This window comes from Chrysoperla carnea, chromosome 2, assembly GCF_905475395.1.
Source record: "Chrysoperla carnea chromosome 2, inChrCarn1.1, whole genome shotgun sequence".
Lineage (NCBI taxonomy): Eukaryota > Metazoa > Arthropoda > Insecta > Neuroptera > Chrysopidae > Chrysoperla > Chrysoperla carnea.
This window is the reverse complement of record NC_058338.1, coordinates 43,515,137-43,534,397: the sequence shown is the minus strand read 5'-3', so window position 1 is coordinate 43,534,397 and position 19,261 is coordinate 43,515,137. Positions and strand designations below refer to the sequence as shown.

The 19,261-nt window shown below is 29.2% G+C and overlaps 1 protein-coding gene across 4 annotated transcripts in view; it reads left to right on the top strand.

The window, feature by feature from the left end:
* The window catches only part of LOC123291704 (voltage-gated potassium channel subunit beta-2), a 49,798-nt gene that overhangs the window by 646 nt on the left and 29,891 nt on the right, over positions 1 to 19,261 (top strand). For all 4 annotated transcript variants that reach the window (XM_044872088.1, XM_044872089.1, XM_044872090.1 and 1 more), the window contains exon 2: positions 15,652 to 15,858. The gene's annotated coding sequence lies outside the window, so the exon portion shown is untranslated. The remainder of the gene's footprint in view (positions 1 to 15,651; positions 15,859 to 19,261) is intronic.

Sequence of the window (19,261 nt, the reverse complement as noted above, 5' to 3'; positions counted from 1 at the left end):
ATACGAAAATAATTTCAGAATTTTTATGCTTGACGTAAGTGAGAAAGTAACTTATTTTGTTTTAAACGAAAATTAAATTAATTTTAATCACAGAAACTATCAGATAAACAATTTGATTTTGTTGAAAATTTATACTTTAATATTTGTAAGAATTATCTTGAGCACATCATTTAATTTCTTTGCATTTAAAATTAGTTTATTATACATTTGATACACGCAAAAATAAATCTATAAAGCTGGCAAAGCAAAATCAGTATCTATAACAAAAATACTCTCTCTTTTTAACAGATAATTTCATCATGTGCTTCGATATGAACTAACTAAACGATAACTGTTGTTAAGCTTGTATTAATTAAGAGAATATTCGATGTATCGTCAAGACCAGCCTTGATAAGAGCATTTCTTTATTGAGACATTTTTGTTGTTATTGGGGCTCTGCCAATATTTTGGAAGAACTAGCGCAAGCGTTGTTTCTTTCTATATATTTCATAAATCTTTGCTGTTGCTGAAGAATATTCATTGTTAGACATAAAAAAATAAATTGTATATTTTAAAATTTAATGACATATTTAAAAAATAGTTTATTTCTTCATTCGCAATGTTTAATTTCCAGAGCATTTCACTTTCTTTGCATCAAATTGATTAGGTAGGTACTCTATGCATCGGATCAAGATATCTGTAAGGCTTTTTGTGATCAAAACCAGAAACATGAGTTAAGTGGTGGGTGTTGACGGAGAGGACTTAGTAGTAGGGATGATCCAAAAAATATTCACTGTTGCAATTAACTTTAAACGTTTGGAAATTTAGAATAAAAAATATTTTTCTCCCTGCGAAAGAAAATGCTGCTTTTTGCCACTATCGAGTAGAAAAATAGTACATACACCACGGGAACAAAGCCTCATTAATTATTATTTTTAGATAATGAGTACTTGCTATGATGTGTAATAGAGTACTTAGTATCAATTTGAAGCAAATCAGAGGCCTCCATTTTTGGAGGCTTCTGATTTGAAATTTTCCAACTTCAGTCAAGAATCCTGTGATACTTTGGCTAGGGCTTAGGTAGTCAATATTAGAATGCTGTCTTTGTTTGACACTAGGTATTTTATAGCTCATCCTATAAACATTCTATCTTTACTGTATTTGTCTTGCTAACTTTAGAGGTACACAACTTTTTTCCGTTTGGAAAATATAAAAATTTATAATCCGTGAAATACAAAATAAATATTGTAAATACTGCATATGATGGTTAACCAAGTACATATTAAACTGACTTGAGGTGGAACATATTGGACATTGTGTGGAGACAACAAAGCAGATATAAAAATTTACGAGGGAAATACACAAACAACCCATTTTATGAACAGGGCACATCTGGTACTCAATAAAAATTTAAGAACTCGATTTTTTATATTTCTGTTGTCTTGGAATAGAACAAATAATACCGAACAAATTTGGTCGACCAAGACGTAAATAAAAAAAAAAAACTCTTTTGATGAATATGTTGAATCTTGTGTTCAAATGGGGAAATTTATAAATCATTTTTATACTCCTGTATATTACAAGAAAGCTGTAATGAATATGAAAATTATAATCGCCATAGCAATTGGTATCAAGATCATGCCTCATGAAACTAAAAAAATTTTTAATAAAAAATACTTTTTAAGGGACAAGCTTTTATTGTACTAAAATTTTTTTTTGCTCAAACTTTTAATAAATATATGCCTTAAATAAGCTTGTAAAATATATATAATCAAATATGGTGGAAGCGAGGGGGAAACCAGGATGCTGCTTACCTCACTATGCATTGTCATCCAAACTTAGCGTACTTGCAAAATTTCACCTCAATCGTTTCACGATAACTGCTTCAAAATTGAGTTTCAAGATACCATTTGGACAAACATATACATAAATCAAATATGGTGGAAGCGATGGGAAAATCAGGACGCCACTTAGCTTACTATGCATTGTTATCCAAAGTAAGCATGCATACTCAATCGGTGGATGATAACTGCTTCAAAATTGAGTTGCAAGATTCCACCAGGACAAGCATATATTTATTACAAGTTAAATAAAAGCTTGTAATAAAAATGATTGAGACATAAAAGATTGAATGACGGTTGATTCACGGCCAACTTAGATTTGGTTGAATATGAAGTAATAATGGATTTGGGAGCTTGAGGAACTATAGTGTCAGTATAAGAACATTCCTCATTAAGTAATTGTTAAAGAATCGATTATGAATGCGGTCTAAATATTGTTTGAGATATATACAAATTGGGTAGAGAATATTACATAACCTATTATAATAGCAAATTATTAGAAACTTTTATATTTGGAACGATGCCAATGGAACGAATTTTCTTATGATGAAATTTTGAAGGCCATTTCAAGATAAAGTTTTTCTTTTTTTCTAAATAGTAGGGTATTTTTCTCTTTGAAAGTAGGTAGCAGATTATACAGGGTGGAGTATGAATATTATGTATTTTTTGATCGGGAAGAACTCCCGAAGAGGTCATTAGAAAGGACAGGGATGTGTGGATTACTTCATTATAAAGTGTCACCATCGTGGATGCAAGAATAACGCATATAGAGTACGATTGTCTTATTCAGAGTCGAACACAATTACTTTGGTAAAGCGAAAATTTCGCCGGAGATTTAATAAGCAATCAAAATGACAGTTCCCGCCCGAAATATAATTGTACTTTAAATTAATAATTTTTGTTGATGCTGTTATGCTACCAATGTTACAAGTAAAAATATTAGATGCTGTTTGCCGATATCCAGATAATCAAAGGCCAATTATTTTAAGTATTATTATAAAGAAAGGAAATTGCATTCCTAGAAGAGTTAACACGTAGATTTTTAAATTTACGTGTTCTTATCCACACTTACTGCAACTTTTATGCATAATTACCTTCTCCTAAGAGCTGTTACAAATAAATGTTGAGGAAATGATATAAGTAGCAGAGAAACCACAAGTTAAATTTATTTATTTGTTAAAAAAATTATTAGAAAGCTTTAAAGAAAATTCAGCGTTAAATATCACTAGAATGATAAGGAGCATATCAGAAAATTGGTATCATAATCCAACAAATAAATTTTAAGTAAAATTCTTTCGTTCATGCAAGCTAAGAAAGTTACGTTTATTCTTTCAGACCATAATGAAGCGAGGGATCGACGTGATTTTAAGGTTTTTATTTCAGAGGAATATGTTTGTTACATATTATAGATAGATAATTTTGTTGTTGTTGAGAAAAATTGATTTTTTACGAATTATAGAGAGCGAGAATTCGATATCTTCTATGGAGGTTACTTTGTGTTAACGAGAAAAGAATATCCACCTATTGATCATTAAAAAACCTTATAGCACCATTTACAGTTTAGTGTTCATGACCGGTAACTAGTAACTACCCATAACCATAGGATTGAAGCCGGTAAAAGCTAATGTAAAATAATTCTTTCTTATTTCATAGTTGTTTTAAAGTTGTTATATAGGATGCATTTACCCATTATTTTATACTTGTATTTCATAAAATTTATGAATTTAGTTTAGCTGTCGAAGTTTTTATGTTACATCTAACGACGTTCGTGTAAAGAAAAGGAAATGAAATACTAATGAAAAAAGGATGAAAATAAATTGGAAATTCATCGATTTATCTCCATTGATAATGTTGTCCATAAAAAAGTAGTTTATTTTCAACTTTCGGAAGTAAGTTGGAGAAATTACTTCTACTGATTGTTCATTAAAATATACATCAAATTATAAGTGAAACTAGCTGTTTCTACCAGCTACGTCGGATAATTTTTTTCATGAACCTTGATACAAAATTGCATTCGGCACATTACTCAAATTTTATAAAAATGACAAAATGAGCTCCTATTTCGGAAAGGTGAGAACTCATTCTTATTCCACATTCAGACACAAATTCAAAAGAACTTCAGAATTTTTCTCAGATTAATTTTTCTTGCAGTTTATAATAAGATACAGGGCTTACTTAAAATGAAAGCCATATTCAGTTTTCCTCATACACAGCTACCTCAGATACCAGACTTAGTTTTTTTTTTAAATACTTTTCCATGTGGCTAACCACGATATCAGTTTCGTTTCAATGTAATCTGATTACATGTTTGTTACAGTATGTCTACTTGTTGTATGCATGACGCCTGTACTTTCTCGGCTTTTGACTTTACTTTCAAAACAGCAAAAAAATAAAAATCAATAAGAATTAACAACGAAATCCTTTCCGGAAATTTTTCTAATTTTGAATAAGGCTTGGACAAGGAATGGAATATGAAAGCTGAATTGCTCTATACAGTTTTTTGTGTAAAAAGATACCAAAACTGGATCAGTATCAATCTTTATTTTACTTGGGAACTGCGACTGGAACGACCAGTTAGTTCGTTTCCATACGACGTTTCCTGGTCAGAGATTAAGATTTCATTTCTACCGCAATATATCAATGTATGATTTAGCGGGAAAACCAAAACTATAGCTTTTGAATGACACTTCTTTTTACATATTTATAAAGAAGCTTTCAAAATTAGTTTAAATTTACCCCAGTTTTAAATTTTGAGAAAACGGTCTCGAAAGCTCAAAGATAATCCACTATCCATTCATTAATTGCCTGATTAAGTGATTGGCGTTACTTATTATGAATCTTTCTGTAAATGATTTTGAATTTTCTTCGTACTATGTACTCATATCAAAGTTAATGATTCTACTCAATTGCAAGAATAATGATGCATATATTATATACAGCTTATAGTTCGTATGTAGGTACCTGATATAAAATTGAAGTATTTCCTGAGGTGATCAAACTTCAAACAACTTTTTCCTTATGAGGTGTTTTTTTAATGAGTTTCACAAATCATTATAATTTTTAAAAAAAATACAAGTGTTGGTTAATAAAAACAAGACCGATTGCCTGACTAAACGGCATTTCAAAGTCATAAAACGATTCTCTTTGAACGATATTTATTTGTCATTCAACTTGTCATTATCCTCGACGCCATATGCTGTCATTGCCAAATATATGTCATCAACTATTTATTTATTTTCGAATTGATTTTAATGATTTACTATTTAAATTTTGTATTTTTTCTTTTCTATCTGCTTTTATAATGGTAATGAAGTATGGGTATTTAAACTGAAATGATACTGTTCCAACTACAGAGGATATGCATGTGTAATAGAGTATATTTTCTCTTGGTGCAGTATATTTTCAGTTTTAACTATAGAATTCTAAAGGAATGTTTCTAACTATAAAATATTTGGGCGTAAGTTAAACATTAACTAAGGATGCACTTTAATAGTTTCGATATATTTTTTCTAAATACAAAAAATTCTGTCCTGGCCCTGGTTCTGAGCGGCAAATTTATCGGAAAGTCAAAATATTTTTGCGCACATGTGAATTTGATCTTAGACATGACGAAAAATGTTGAAAAAATTGTATACTTTTCAATTTCAAAAAGATATTCTCAACCAAACGTATAATTTTTAAATCCTGGTTCATACGCTGTCTGAAATAATGACTAATTCTTAAGCATATAGCATCGATTTGCGTGAAATTTTTCTCTTTAAAATTCAAATTGTATACGCTTTTTATTGTATCATAAGTATGTAAAGAAACTTAAGGTGGCATTTTTGAATTGCCCAACGGCGGCGCTCCGTGTAAATCCGGCCCTACTTCTAGATAAATTTGGAAGATAGAGCTTAATTTATGTGTATGGTAGCTTCTTTACGAGGCAGAAATTGAAAATATCATATTTTTTCTAAAAGCGTCTTAAACTAATATCACCATATTCATGAAATCTTTTATAATTTTATAAGAATCCCTATCCTACTTATTGAAGATATAGAAAATTTGTAACGAAAATGACTACTGGAGCGTATAGAAAATTATTCAAACAAAAAATACTTCTGGAGAGAATGATGAACTAAAATTGTTTCTATTAAATCTTAACATAAAAAGTGTTCACTCTTTCTTTTTGGGAAGGTTTGGGAATTGCTTAATTTTTATAAATTAGGTCGAGTGAAAAATAACTTCTGATATTGACAAGTAGAATTGTTAGTATCTACCTCTTAATAGCCATCAAAGCAGAGAAGTTGTTTCTTGCATTTATACTCGAGTTTTACTTCAGAGGTCAGGTTTGTGTATCATATTTGTATATCATACAGTCATTTTTTTTTAAAGAAATCTGTAGAAAACTGCTCAAATTCGCAGAAATATATGCTGTTCTACACATTCTAGTTTACATAGGCAGAAAAGGGAAGTTGCACTATTATAAGACTTTTTCTACTATTTACGCAGATTGTACCAACAGGTTGCAGTTACAGTAATCTTAATTTAAAAAAAAATGTACAGAAAATTGTTGTGAAAACAAGGGTAGCAAGAAAAAAGGCGCCTATCTGGGCGAAGTCTAGTCCCCGGTCGTTGCGTACTTTGTACTGCGCATCTGGTTGTCGTCTTTTGTTTTCATCAATCAAGTGATTGAAAACAGTTTCAATTGAAAGTGATTGAAAACAGTTTCAATGATTAGACTCCGCCCAGGTAGGCGAAGTAAATTCACCCATTGGCGCTTATAGCTCGGCATAAGAGAATTCACGTCTTATATATATATATATATATATGTTCTTGATTCAGCTATATTGATTGTTATTATTTTGAGTGAATTTTAGCGCGACAACATATCCAAAAAGAATGATTCAAGATCGAATTTGCAGACCAAGAAGAACTTTTACCGTACTCACCTTATTTGCAATTCTTTTCTCCATCTAACATGTTTTTTATTCCTTACAAAGAACTTTAAGATGGAAAATTTAACAGACTGTTGGAAATTGGTTTCAATCCAAACCAACCAAATTTTATACTGAAGGAATTGACAAGCTGCCAGATGAGTGTAGGTCATACATGATGGTGATGAATACATAACATCCTATTTAATGAAAGCAAAATAAATAATTATTAAAAAAGAGAAATTTTTTCTATTTTTATAAATTTTATCATAATGAATCAAGTCATACAAAATATGGCAAAAGTATGTTGTTAACCTTTCGTTATTTTCAAATATTTATGTTTCAGATTTCTTCAAAACACAACTTTTTTCCATTTAAGCTTTTTCTACTTGCAATATTTCCAAAGTTATACATTACCTAATTTTACCTTGATATATACGTATACCATGGAAAAAAGTAGGCTTTTTTATCTTCTGTAGTCTGTTTACGAGCCTACACCAAGTTTTACTTTAGTACCAAATTCATTATTACTAATTTTTTGTCCATATCTCAAATATCATTTTTTAAGTTACACATTTTTATTTTTGTGGTGGCTGTAGGAGTCTTGTATTTAGTTATGTGGGGCCCTTAAATTGTTGAGTTGAAATGAAAATGAGAAAAAACGGTTACGGTTTATGAGAAATGTGCCTTTTTTGGTAACAAGATCTAACTTTGATAGTTAATTTCTTCTAAACCTTTCAGAGAATCGATATGAATTATTCACAAAAAACGTATAAAAGGATGATTAATTGATCAATAAAAAATCAAAATTTTTGGATCATTTCAATTTTTTTTTGGCATTGAAATACCTAAATACTACTTGTTTAAAAAGCGATAAATAAGTCAAAATAATTATAGCTTCTGTGTCTCTCTACCTTTAGTTTTACTTTATACGATATTACGATTATAATTGAATATTATTATTATAAGTTACGCATTATTTTGACTGTTTTTTTTTTAAAAATAACTTTTAAATATTTTATATTATCTCCATTAAAAAAAAAATAATAAAATTGGTGAGAGCAGGCTGACAATGCCTTTTTCCTCTACCAGCTTGTAAATTTAGTGGGACCTTGATCTATAAAAATAATCGTAATGATAATAATTTTTAATAATTAGGAAATGCTTTTGTTATATTTCCAACTAATAAATTTTCATTATGATAAATAACAGATTTGCACAAAATTGGCAGCTTCTAACAACATTGTAGGTACTATTTCGGGTGAAATCTATTCTCATACATAAAAGTCATATAAAATAAGTTTTCAAATAACATAATATAATATAAATGGCCTAGTAAAAAAAACTTTATGACAACAGTAAATTTTCTACATTCATTTTCAAGCTTTATGATTTAATTACGTAATTCAAGATGCATCAGATGATAATAGCTTACAATTCAGCGGGTTATGACTCGTTGAGTGACCATATACATGTAAACAGTAATATTATTACTTACGTGAAGCTTATTCAAGAGCTTACAGAGCGTACAGAGCTTATTATTATACAGAGCGTACAGAGCTTATTATTATAAAATGTTGGAAGAATGCACTTACGAGACCCTTGCTGGCCTTTAAAATTGCATAATACATACATTTACAAGACTCTCATTGGCCTTAAAATTTTCAGTGAACTATTCACAAATTATCCGTGAAACGCACAAATTTTCTGCTAGACATATTAACGCCTAATTATTGTGCTAAAGAAACAGTATATAAATGGTGAAAACGCAGGAAAATTGTATGATATTTGTTTATCTGCGTCACTCATCGTCGCGGTTATTGTGTTTCTCGGATAATAGGGAATAATCCTGATGTCGAATTGTGAAGTGAAATTAAAATTGATTAAAAAACGAAGAAGTTTTAATAAATATTCAAAGATTGCATTCAAACGTTGCCCATCTTCATTTAGCAAAATAAAGCAATATTATGTGTAATCTCTATGGCAGGCATGGGCAAACGTGACTTACAGAAGTCCCTCGTACTCCTAACTTAACATACGAGTAAGACAGCGATAACCTAACCAGAGACAACCTAAAATACGAGTAAAACAGAGAGACAACATTTTTTTTCTACCTATCTCATTAATACTCGTCTCGCTTCCTCCTCTATGAGCAATGCGGACTTGGATAAAGAGACACACAATAAAGTTATGACAATGCTGACTTTGACTTAAAATAACTCGCCCATGCCTGCCCTATGGCGATACCCACGTATGACGTCAGTAGTAGGTATCTTCCTCTTTGTTTAATTAGGAATTTTAAACGTTCATATCTTTCATACTAGTAAATATTTTTAAAAACCAACTTCACTTTTCTATTCGTAAAGTAAGAATACGTCATATGAAGTGATAAAAAAAATTTCAGTCCGATTCCCTATTGATGGACAGCTTACGAAAAATTGCAACCCTTCCTAGAGTCTCATAAATTCCTCTCTTGAAGAGAAGTAGGCTTCAAGACAAAGGTAACATAATCACGAGAAGAAAGACACCTACTAATGTGGTCTAAAAATTTGATACAACTCTTCCGAAAAGAAGCATAAATATTAGCATACCTTCTGACAGATGGTATTTGAAACATCTGTGTACAGGGTACAGAAAATTAGGAAGTATGTATGTATTTTTGTATCTTTCACCAGACACGGCTATAAACTGTCTTGTGAAGTTGGCAGATCACTTAATACTACGTCCTTCAGAATATGATACTAATAATTTACTTGGTACCACGTTAAAATGGTCGTTATATCTTCAAAGAGGTCAATAATAATATTATATACTAATAAGCCCTGTATAATAATAAGCTCTTGAACAAACTCCATGTAAATATTAATATTACTGCTAACAAGGTATGGTCACCTTATGATTCATAATCCGCTAAATTGTAAGCTATTATCACTTAATGCATCTCGAATTAATTTTAATTAAATCAAAAAGCTTATTCATAGATTATAATATTTTATTAAAATAAAAGTTGAAAATTTACTACTATCATAAAGTTTTTTTACTAGGCCATTTATATTATTTTCTTTTTATATTTATGTTATCTAAAAACTTATTTTATATGACTTTTATGTATGAGAATAGATTTCAATCGAAATTGAAGGAGTACCTAAAATGTGTTGCCAATTTTATAAAAATTCAGTTGTTTATCATAATGAAAATATAACAAAAGCATTTCCTTATTATTTAATTATTATTATTACCATTATTTTTATAGACCAAGATCCAAAAAAATAAAAATAATGCTTACTTGCCACAATGTCATACTGGATGAGGACAATCAGGAGACGGTCTACTGGCTCGTATCAAAATTTTTTTATAAAATCAAGAATATATAATACTCTGTCAAAAAAATAAGGTGACATTTGAAATTAAACTGCGCGCGTTTGTTGTGCATTACGAATTCCTTCCGCCCGGCCAAACAGTCAACACGGAATATTATTTGAACGTTATGCGTCATTTGCGTAACGCTATCCGCCTAAAAAGGCCGTAATTGTGAAAAGACAATTCATGGTTTTTACACCACGATAATGCACCATCCCATACCGCACTCATAATTCTTGATTATTTCGTCAAAATCAACCCATATCGTTCCGCAACCACCGTATTCAATTCTGGCTGTTTAGCAAGCTCTAAAGATCGCTCTGGAGACACCGTTTTGATACGATAGAGGAGATTCAAGCCGCAGCGAAGACGGAACTGAAGGCAATCCCGGAAAGAGACTACAGCCAGTGTTTCGAAGATTGGAAAATCCGTTGGCATAAATGCATTGCATCGGGAGGGGATTACTTTGAAGGCGATGAAATTGATTTGGAAGAATAAATAAACAATTTTCAAAATAAATACAATGTCACCTTATTTTTTGGGCACAGAGTAGATAAAGTTATTTTAAAAAATGTCAAGTTATTTAAAAACCCGACATTCAAAATAATGCGTATCTTATTATAATAATCAAATATAATTGTAATATCGTTAAATGTGAGTTCGAAGGTAGACAGACCTACACAGAAGCACAAAACTATTTAAAAATGGTTTCAAGAATTAAATTATTAAAGGGTTCCCTATTTACACTTTTTGTCAAGATAAGAATATCATCCAGTATCTAGAGTTCTAGGAAATTTTTTTGTTATTATAAATGAATAATACATTTTTATAATGAGTACGTACAATTTTGTATTTTAGTAAAAATTAAAAAATATATTTCTCGAGTAACCCATAATAACGTAAAAACCTGAGGCGATTAATTTAAAATATTCAGGAAATTGATTTTCGTTTTATTTTTAATTTAACGTTTTATATTTAAGGACAAGCACCTCAAGGTTTTTTCATATAACCTAGTCATTGATGATTGAAAAAAAAACAACATTTCAGTAATTACTCTATACTCCTCTTGCATAAATCAGATTCAATAGTTGGCTTTGCAAAATCCGGTACCTTTTCGTTTTAAGAAGTATAAGATAGTGCAAGATACTTAATTAGAGAAATTTACTGAGAAATTATCGAAATAATTCCTTAATTTTTTGATATTGAGCCTGTGACAACCTATGATTAGAAAAACATAAAGAAGATATCCCCGCTCTTTTTTTTAGTGAATTGGAGTATACTTAATAACTCGATTGCTATATTTATTGGAATGTTTTGATGTAAGTTTTTGATGTCTTAAGACATATCTCCAAAGCATGATTGAAAATTACGATATTACTGTTACAAAATAAACCAAGTAAAAAGTACCTACACTTTTTTCGATAAGAAAGACTCCATTTAGAACAGAAGGAAACAAAATGTGAACTATAGGTTAGAAAGGTTAAAAAAGGAGATACTTCTCCGTTGATGAGTCTTGTAATATTTATTGTTCCATTTTTGTCATTTTATCATAAAGTAAAAGTTTAACGTTTTCGAGTTATAAACAGTATATTGTTTGAAAAACGGAAAAAATTGGCTTCCGTATCTAATTTTTTTTTTTTTTCGGAAGTTCAGCTAGTTATAAAAGTTTGTTTTCTTATATTCGTTTTTTTTTTTTTTTTTTTTTTTTTTTTTTTTTTTTTTTTTTTTTATAAATATTATGTATTTTCTACGTTTTAGTTCAGCCAGTTAAAAAAGCGTGTTTTTTAGTTTTATAAACAATTATGGATCATGAAGATCTTGATCAGGATAATCGAGCATACTTATTTAATTATTGTATTGTGATCGGTACTTGATAAGCGTTCGAAGTATCAATTCAATCCGACGTTTTGAAGTTGGTGAAAATCACGTTAAAAGAATTCGGAAAATACATACATATAGATACATGTCAAGCTAACAAAAGCGTGTTAAAAATGACTATCATATAACTGTAACTATCTGAATCATACAAACATTATTTTTAAATCATAGAAAAATATGAAAATGAAAAATGAGAAATTATCAGGAAATTTTAAAGAAGATTTCTGTCATCCTCCTAAATAATCTGTGAACAATCATTCAGAAAATCGTGAGTTATTGTCAGTTACGACATTTTGGTGTAAAATTTATTTGTTCAAGGTGTAACATCTAATTGTTAAATAAACACTATTTTAAGAAATATTATTGTATAAAAAATTCAGGTTTATAATGTGTGGGTGCCTAAAATTTTATGTATTGTGTGCATAGTTTTTTGAAATTATAAGAATAGTTTGCAACTATCAAGCATTTTTTCAACGGAATTGAATCGTACTATACAGAATGATTTTTTAACAAGTTTCCAGCTAGTTTGGAATATCAAAAACCGGTTAAATACCGGTCTTTTTTGGAGAGGAATGAAATAAATGTTACTAGTTTTATTTTTCGAGGACGCCTTGTGGGTCAAACAGTACTCAATTTCCCTTTTTTTTTTTATTGAATTATGTATACATATTTTAGTTTTATTAATATATTTTGCTTTTTGCAAAAAAGCAACTTTTGTTAATATTTTTTTCCTAGACCTTTATTTTCAGTTGAAAATAGCCGCAAGACGCCCTCAAAAAATAATATTTTAGTTATTAGACAAAATAATAAAAACACTCGTATTTTACCGTTTTTGTGATATTAAAATCCGTTTTCACAAAAATTAACAGGTTGCTTTTTAAAAAATCAACTTGTACATGAGATGTACATATTTTAAGACATCTGAATAAAGAATGAGAAAAGCAGTAAACTCTGACTGCCTGGAGATTCTAATTTAACAATTTATATGAAATGATTATGTAAATACATATAACAAAAAATTCATAAAATATTGTATTTTCTGCACATCGCACCATTTTTATTTCACCCATAAAACTAACAGAGTGTGACCTTAACTGATAAATATTTTTTACCAGAATTGTTGTAAATATCATAGCTATATATAAAATATATATAAAATGTTAGGATATGTTTCTATGATGGATGAGAAATGTCGTCAAAGTCAGTCTTACGCCTGAGTTTTGTTCATCTCTTGGATTCTTGTTTAACAAAGAATTTTTAACAATTCAAGCATATTTTTTGGAAAATTAAGAATGCATTTTGCTAAATATCGTAAAAAGATTTTAATAATAAAAGCAAAATTGCTGTGATTGGTTTTCCTATTTTATTATACCCAATTACTTACAAGTAAAAAGATATGATACAGCTCGCAGCCAAAAACCTATTTTTTCTACAGAAATTTCTACCAATATTGTAATAACCTTGTTTTTAGTGCCATCGTTCGTTAAACATTAAACGGCGTAAACTTTAAACACGATTTCTATACTTTAACCAAAAACTTTATTGGATTTAATTATCACTATGGCATTTTTTTACATAAAACATTCACAATACTTATCATGGTTTTGTTTAATTTATATAAATGATTTTAAATGATTTAAGAAAAATATTGTTATCAAATTAACATCGTTGAATTTAAAGTTTAAAAAGTGATAAAAAGTAAGATTATACATGAGACTAAATGGTTAAGCCCACTCGCAAGTCTGAACGCTATTTACAAATTTTACTACTATCTCCCTTCGAACTGGCTGAACCCTTTGCGATGGAGCTTACTATGCTCGCATACAGCTATAATAAATACCTATTAACAATAAATAATACCTCAATACTATTTAAATACCTGTTCACAATTCTAGATAAATATGGCGAGAGCACAAATAAATACATAAGTATATAGTATGGTAACATTATGCATTATTTATATGCGTTTCCACATTTATTGCATTTAATATTTTTTCTTAAACTTTCTATTGTTCTGCTCAACTTCCGTAATTTATTCTTTCAGACAAACTTTCTCCTGACAATAATTAACACAACAAAAAAGTTTTACATACTGTTTCCTTATGAACGCACAAAGCAAAGCAAGTTCGTAAACGTTTTGTAAAATGAACTAGATATGATTATGAACCAGTACCACTTTGTGTAATAAATTATGAAACAACACATACAACTAAATGAAAATATTTTTTAACTTGTCATTATAGGGAAGTTCTTGTAATCTGTTCGAAAATCCAAATGAAAATCGACATTTCAAAATTTTAATGGTTAAGACAATGTCTTAATACCACTTTTAGGTTGATGACTGTGTGCACGCATTTTGTGTGTGTGTGTTTATGTTCGGAGATTTATTTTCGTTCAAGAAACAGATAATGGTGAGAAAAATAAAACTTGACTTATTTTTGTTAAAATTAAGAAGCTGAAAATATTTATAGTTAGTGAAGTTGTAATGTATTAGATGATCTTATAGCAAAATTTTGTTCGCAGCATCAATATTTTTAAGCGTTTCAAAACTTGGGATTAAAGCTAGTATATCTTGATATATTTCATATATACATGGTATAAAAACTAAAGAAAATTTCATAAGTCTAGACAAAGAATCTAGACAGTTCCTTTCTTTATTTTTAATATTTGTTTATTGGAATTTTGATAGGAAAAAATAAAGCTCGTGAATGTCTTGTGGTCCGTGTTCGACACATTTGAAATCACTAAGTATACCTTCTAATGAGTTAGTTACATGTTTAAAGCAAAATCGAAATTGTTGTTAAAGAATTTTCAATTCAATTTCTTCACTACAGATTTAACATTTCCTTTAGATCTCTTGGCTTTGCAATGGATTCTAGTCCAAACAAGAGCCAATGCATTTAATTAAATTTTAAAAAAGCAATGACTTACAAAAATAATTTTCAATGTTTTTTATAAATTTTGAAAACAATAAACATCAAACAATGAATTTTGTATTTATGATACAAATGGCCGTACTCTGTTAAGATAAATGAATGCTGAATGAGTTTAAAGTAATAGAGAGTTGAAAAAATATACACAAGCTAGGAATGGAAAACTGGAAATTCTGTATTCGTGGCAAGAAAAATGTATTAATGAGATAAACGCCTTAGTCAGATAAATTAAATAAAAGCAATAATTAAAATAATAAAAGTACCTATGTATTTGAATTTAGAAAATTTTTTTAATGCAATTAATAAGATTAAAATTACAGGGTATATACAGATATACTTTCTATTACAGCTCTGCATACGGTGTATCAGGAGTCTGATAAGAGTTTCGTGTATTTTTTTGTGAAAGAAATTACACATTATCTTCTTAGTATTTTATTTTTTGTTCGAAACGTTATCATTGTATATCTCGAAAAACGGAAATTCTTTGACCCTGAGTTTATATGAACTCTTTTCCTTATTTTTGTCCAAAGGGTCATGATGATATATCTTACATAGAAGATGAAAATCAATGATTAATTTAGATATTAGTTCTTATATTAGTTATTGAACAGTTCCAAAACTATCAAATTCTATTGAACTGAATTTTCTCTAAATTGATTTTGAACATTAATCTCAGCATGATAAGAGATTATTTTAAACTTTATTTAAATCAAAATTTAATATCAGTTTTATAACTTATTTTAGATAAATCAATAATGCTGCACGATTTGAAAAGTGATTGACAAGTTTTGGAACTACACATTCAAACTGGCACATCAGTTTTGGTTCTCGTACCCGCCGCCAGGCGCGGGAAGCGCTAGTGGAAATAAAGATAAACAAGCCCAAACAGAAGAAGAAAAACAGCGGTCCCAACGAGAACAACGACAATTGGATCACGATTATAGTGTAAAGGTGATTTGATTCTAACGTTTCCACAGAATTTTATTCATTCTTGAAGTTGAATTTATTCTGTAAATATAGATTAACATAGACTGTAAATATAAACTAATAATCGTATTTTGTGTTTTTTCTTTAATCTTGGCGTTTAATTCAGTTTGTAAATATTGTAAAAGAAGATTTATATTTATTAGAAATTTTTTTATTTTGTTTAGTTTGTGTTGTGTATATAGATATTGTAACGTAGAACTATTAAAATTCTAGAAAATCTTGAAAAACGGATTCGAATTTTAAATTAATTGTATGTATGTTTGCAACCATAAACTTCTTATCACATCTTAAATAGCTAAATGTATTTTATTCCAAAGTCTTTTCTCAATTAAACTTAATTGGTAATCTACAACTTTGTTATTCAAACTAAGCCTAAATATATCTCATGTCCCTCAGTTTTCTTATACTCTCGATTATCAATCATAAACGTATTATCAGTAGAATGTCAGATAAGTGAAAGGACCTGAAGATAAGAAAACCATTTCTGGATTTGTAAACTATATAAACAATAAGAAAATATCATAAGGGATAATCATTCATATGTAAAACAGGCAACTGAATGCACCGTTATTCAGCCTTTAAAGAAGTGTTACCTGGTATGTCTGCACATGGTTTTAGAGAAGAAACAAAACAAATTGTAAAGAATACTTAAATTGTAATGATTCAGGTATGGAAAGGTCGGTCAAATTTTTAATATTTGTCCACAACTTTCGTTTAACAAAGAATTTAGGAAGTTCTAGCACATTGCTGCACATGAGTAAAAGAAGTATTTAACTATACTTCGCAAATCAAAAAAAGTATAAAAAATTATATACTACTTTAAGAAAAAAAATTTTACTAGGGCATGAAAGAATTACCACTAGGAAGAATATAAAACAATATAATTTTACTGTAAACAAAACTAAAAAATTACAGTGGGCTGAACTGTACCGTGCCTAACTAGACAAATTTTCTTTAGTTTGGGTTAGGATGAAGGGCTTGGTTGACAGTGCCCATACTCAGTCACCAGTAGGCCTTAAGACCCATTGTTATTTTCTATTACTTATAATCTAATTATATTTTTCATAAAAAATCTTGTATAATCCATTTAAAAAATCGATTACGTTTTTGAGATTCTGATCAAAAGCTCTCATGAATACGACACAAAAAATGACAATTTTTCGAGTTATTTGAGCTCTAATGATGAATGTTACGTGGATTAAATGACTTTATTATTTAGACCAAATGTCTCTTAATTCTGTTCAATGCCAAAATTAACGCCGGTCGACTATTACGTCCTTGATCTTTTTGCTGCAGAGTTCAAAACATTAGCTTTTCTCTTTGTTAATTGTTTCAATATGCCTCTCACTTAAATTTTATTTTATGTATACTCATATTATTTTCATGCAGCGCCTGTTAAAACAGAGAATATATTCTTTTGGTAATGGTGCAAATACTTGCAAAGGTTTACCTATTCTTTCAATCTTAAGGCTGCTGTCTCGCTTTGGGCAATATAAAAATACAATTATTATAAAAATTTGATGGCAATTGACTGTCTCTAAAACTCTAGATAAATTTAATTAAAGTTCGGATAATTAACATAAAGTGTATAAGAGAGGTTGGATTTTTGACAAGTTTTTAATTCTGGAAAAAAAACTAGATATAAGATATTTTTAAAAAAATAACTGAACATTCATGTATTTGTACTGAGTTTAAAAAAAAACCAAAATTATTGACCGTTCCATTCTTGAGATATAATTACTCTAAGTTATTTAATTTTATTGTTGAACAGAAACAATTATACTTAGACTATAAGCAGTTGAAGAGAGATGTCTATTATAATACAGACTTTAATACAGAAGTTTGACAACGAGAATACCTTGCGTTTGTACATTAAAGTAAAAAGAGAATACTTTATTTGACTGTGTATGTATATTAAGCATGTGTACTATTGTTGTTCAGTATACAACAAGATCACGAAAATCGTTTTTTTTTTGCAAACTCTTCCTGTGTCCTAAATAGTATTTTGAAGCCATTATGAAACATTTATAGTTGCCTAAAATTTATGTTCTAGTCATTTTTGTTATGTTCTAGTTATTCACGCAGTTATTAATATAGAGCTGTATGAAAATGGCAAGCCATACGGCATTTCTCTAAAAATTAAACATATACAAACATTATTCTAAAACATAAGCTACCTTTTATTATGAGACAAATCTAATGATGCAAGGTTTTGTTATACCATGTATATATGAAATATATTAAGGTATACTTAGTTTATTCCCAAGTTTGTAACGCTTAAAAATATTAATGCTACCAACAAAATTATGGTATAGCATATATTTTATGAACAATAAAATCAGCCAAAGACTCCATTTCTGGTTGTCTGTCTGTCCTGCGATCCCGATAACTCAAAAAAGAAAAGAGATATCAAGCTGAAATTTTGATAGCGTGCTCAGTACGTAAAAAGTGATGTTGAGTGATGAGCAACATGAGCAACATAGGTCAATATGGTCGTAGGTTCCCATATAATCTATCATTTAAACCGTTAGAATTAAAACAAAATTTATATGTGAAAAATATTCCTTATAAAAAAAATCTTTTGTTTGAAACATTTATGACCCGTGAGGAAGGAAATAAGTACAAAACTTTGGTGTCCATTTTATCCAAAACTATAAAAGATAGGGAGCTGAAAATTTTCAGGTACCTTGAATAAATGGTCCTGGCATACATTCTGGAAAACAAACAAAAAATTCTAGAAAATACTTTCGAAATTTTCTTAAACCAAATAAATGGCTGCCGAAAAGCCGCCATAATTGTGTTAAATTCTTCTAAGATATAAAAATGTAACGCAAGCGCTAATCCCTTACTATGCATGGTATTTCAACAATTAGCTCAGTCAATTATTTGTTTTCACTTGTTTTAATTAAATTAAATAGTTATGACATTTTGAGGTAATGGACGCAGACATACATAATATATATATATACTCATTTTTTTAAAATAAATTGTGCTAGTGCCAATTTTGTATGTACAACTTTTGTGTAACAATACAGGTCTGCAAAAAGAAAAGCTTTTTTCAACTACATGGAATATTTTTAGAAAATTATATATTTATTGGGGTGCTCAACAATAATATCATTTACATCTATCACTGCAATTTTTCTTGTAAAAAAGCCTAAAATCGGATATTCGATTAATTGAAGAAGTTATTATTGATGATAATAGCCCCTGACATTGAATTGGATGATACTAACCCCTGAATTGTCAGTTTAACACAAACTAATTAGATATCGTTAATTTGTTGCGATATGATCATATGACAATGTCAAAGATTGTGAGATTCTTATTTGACTCAGCATTCTCCTATTATCTCCGAACTCCTCGA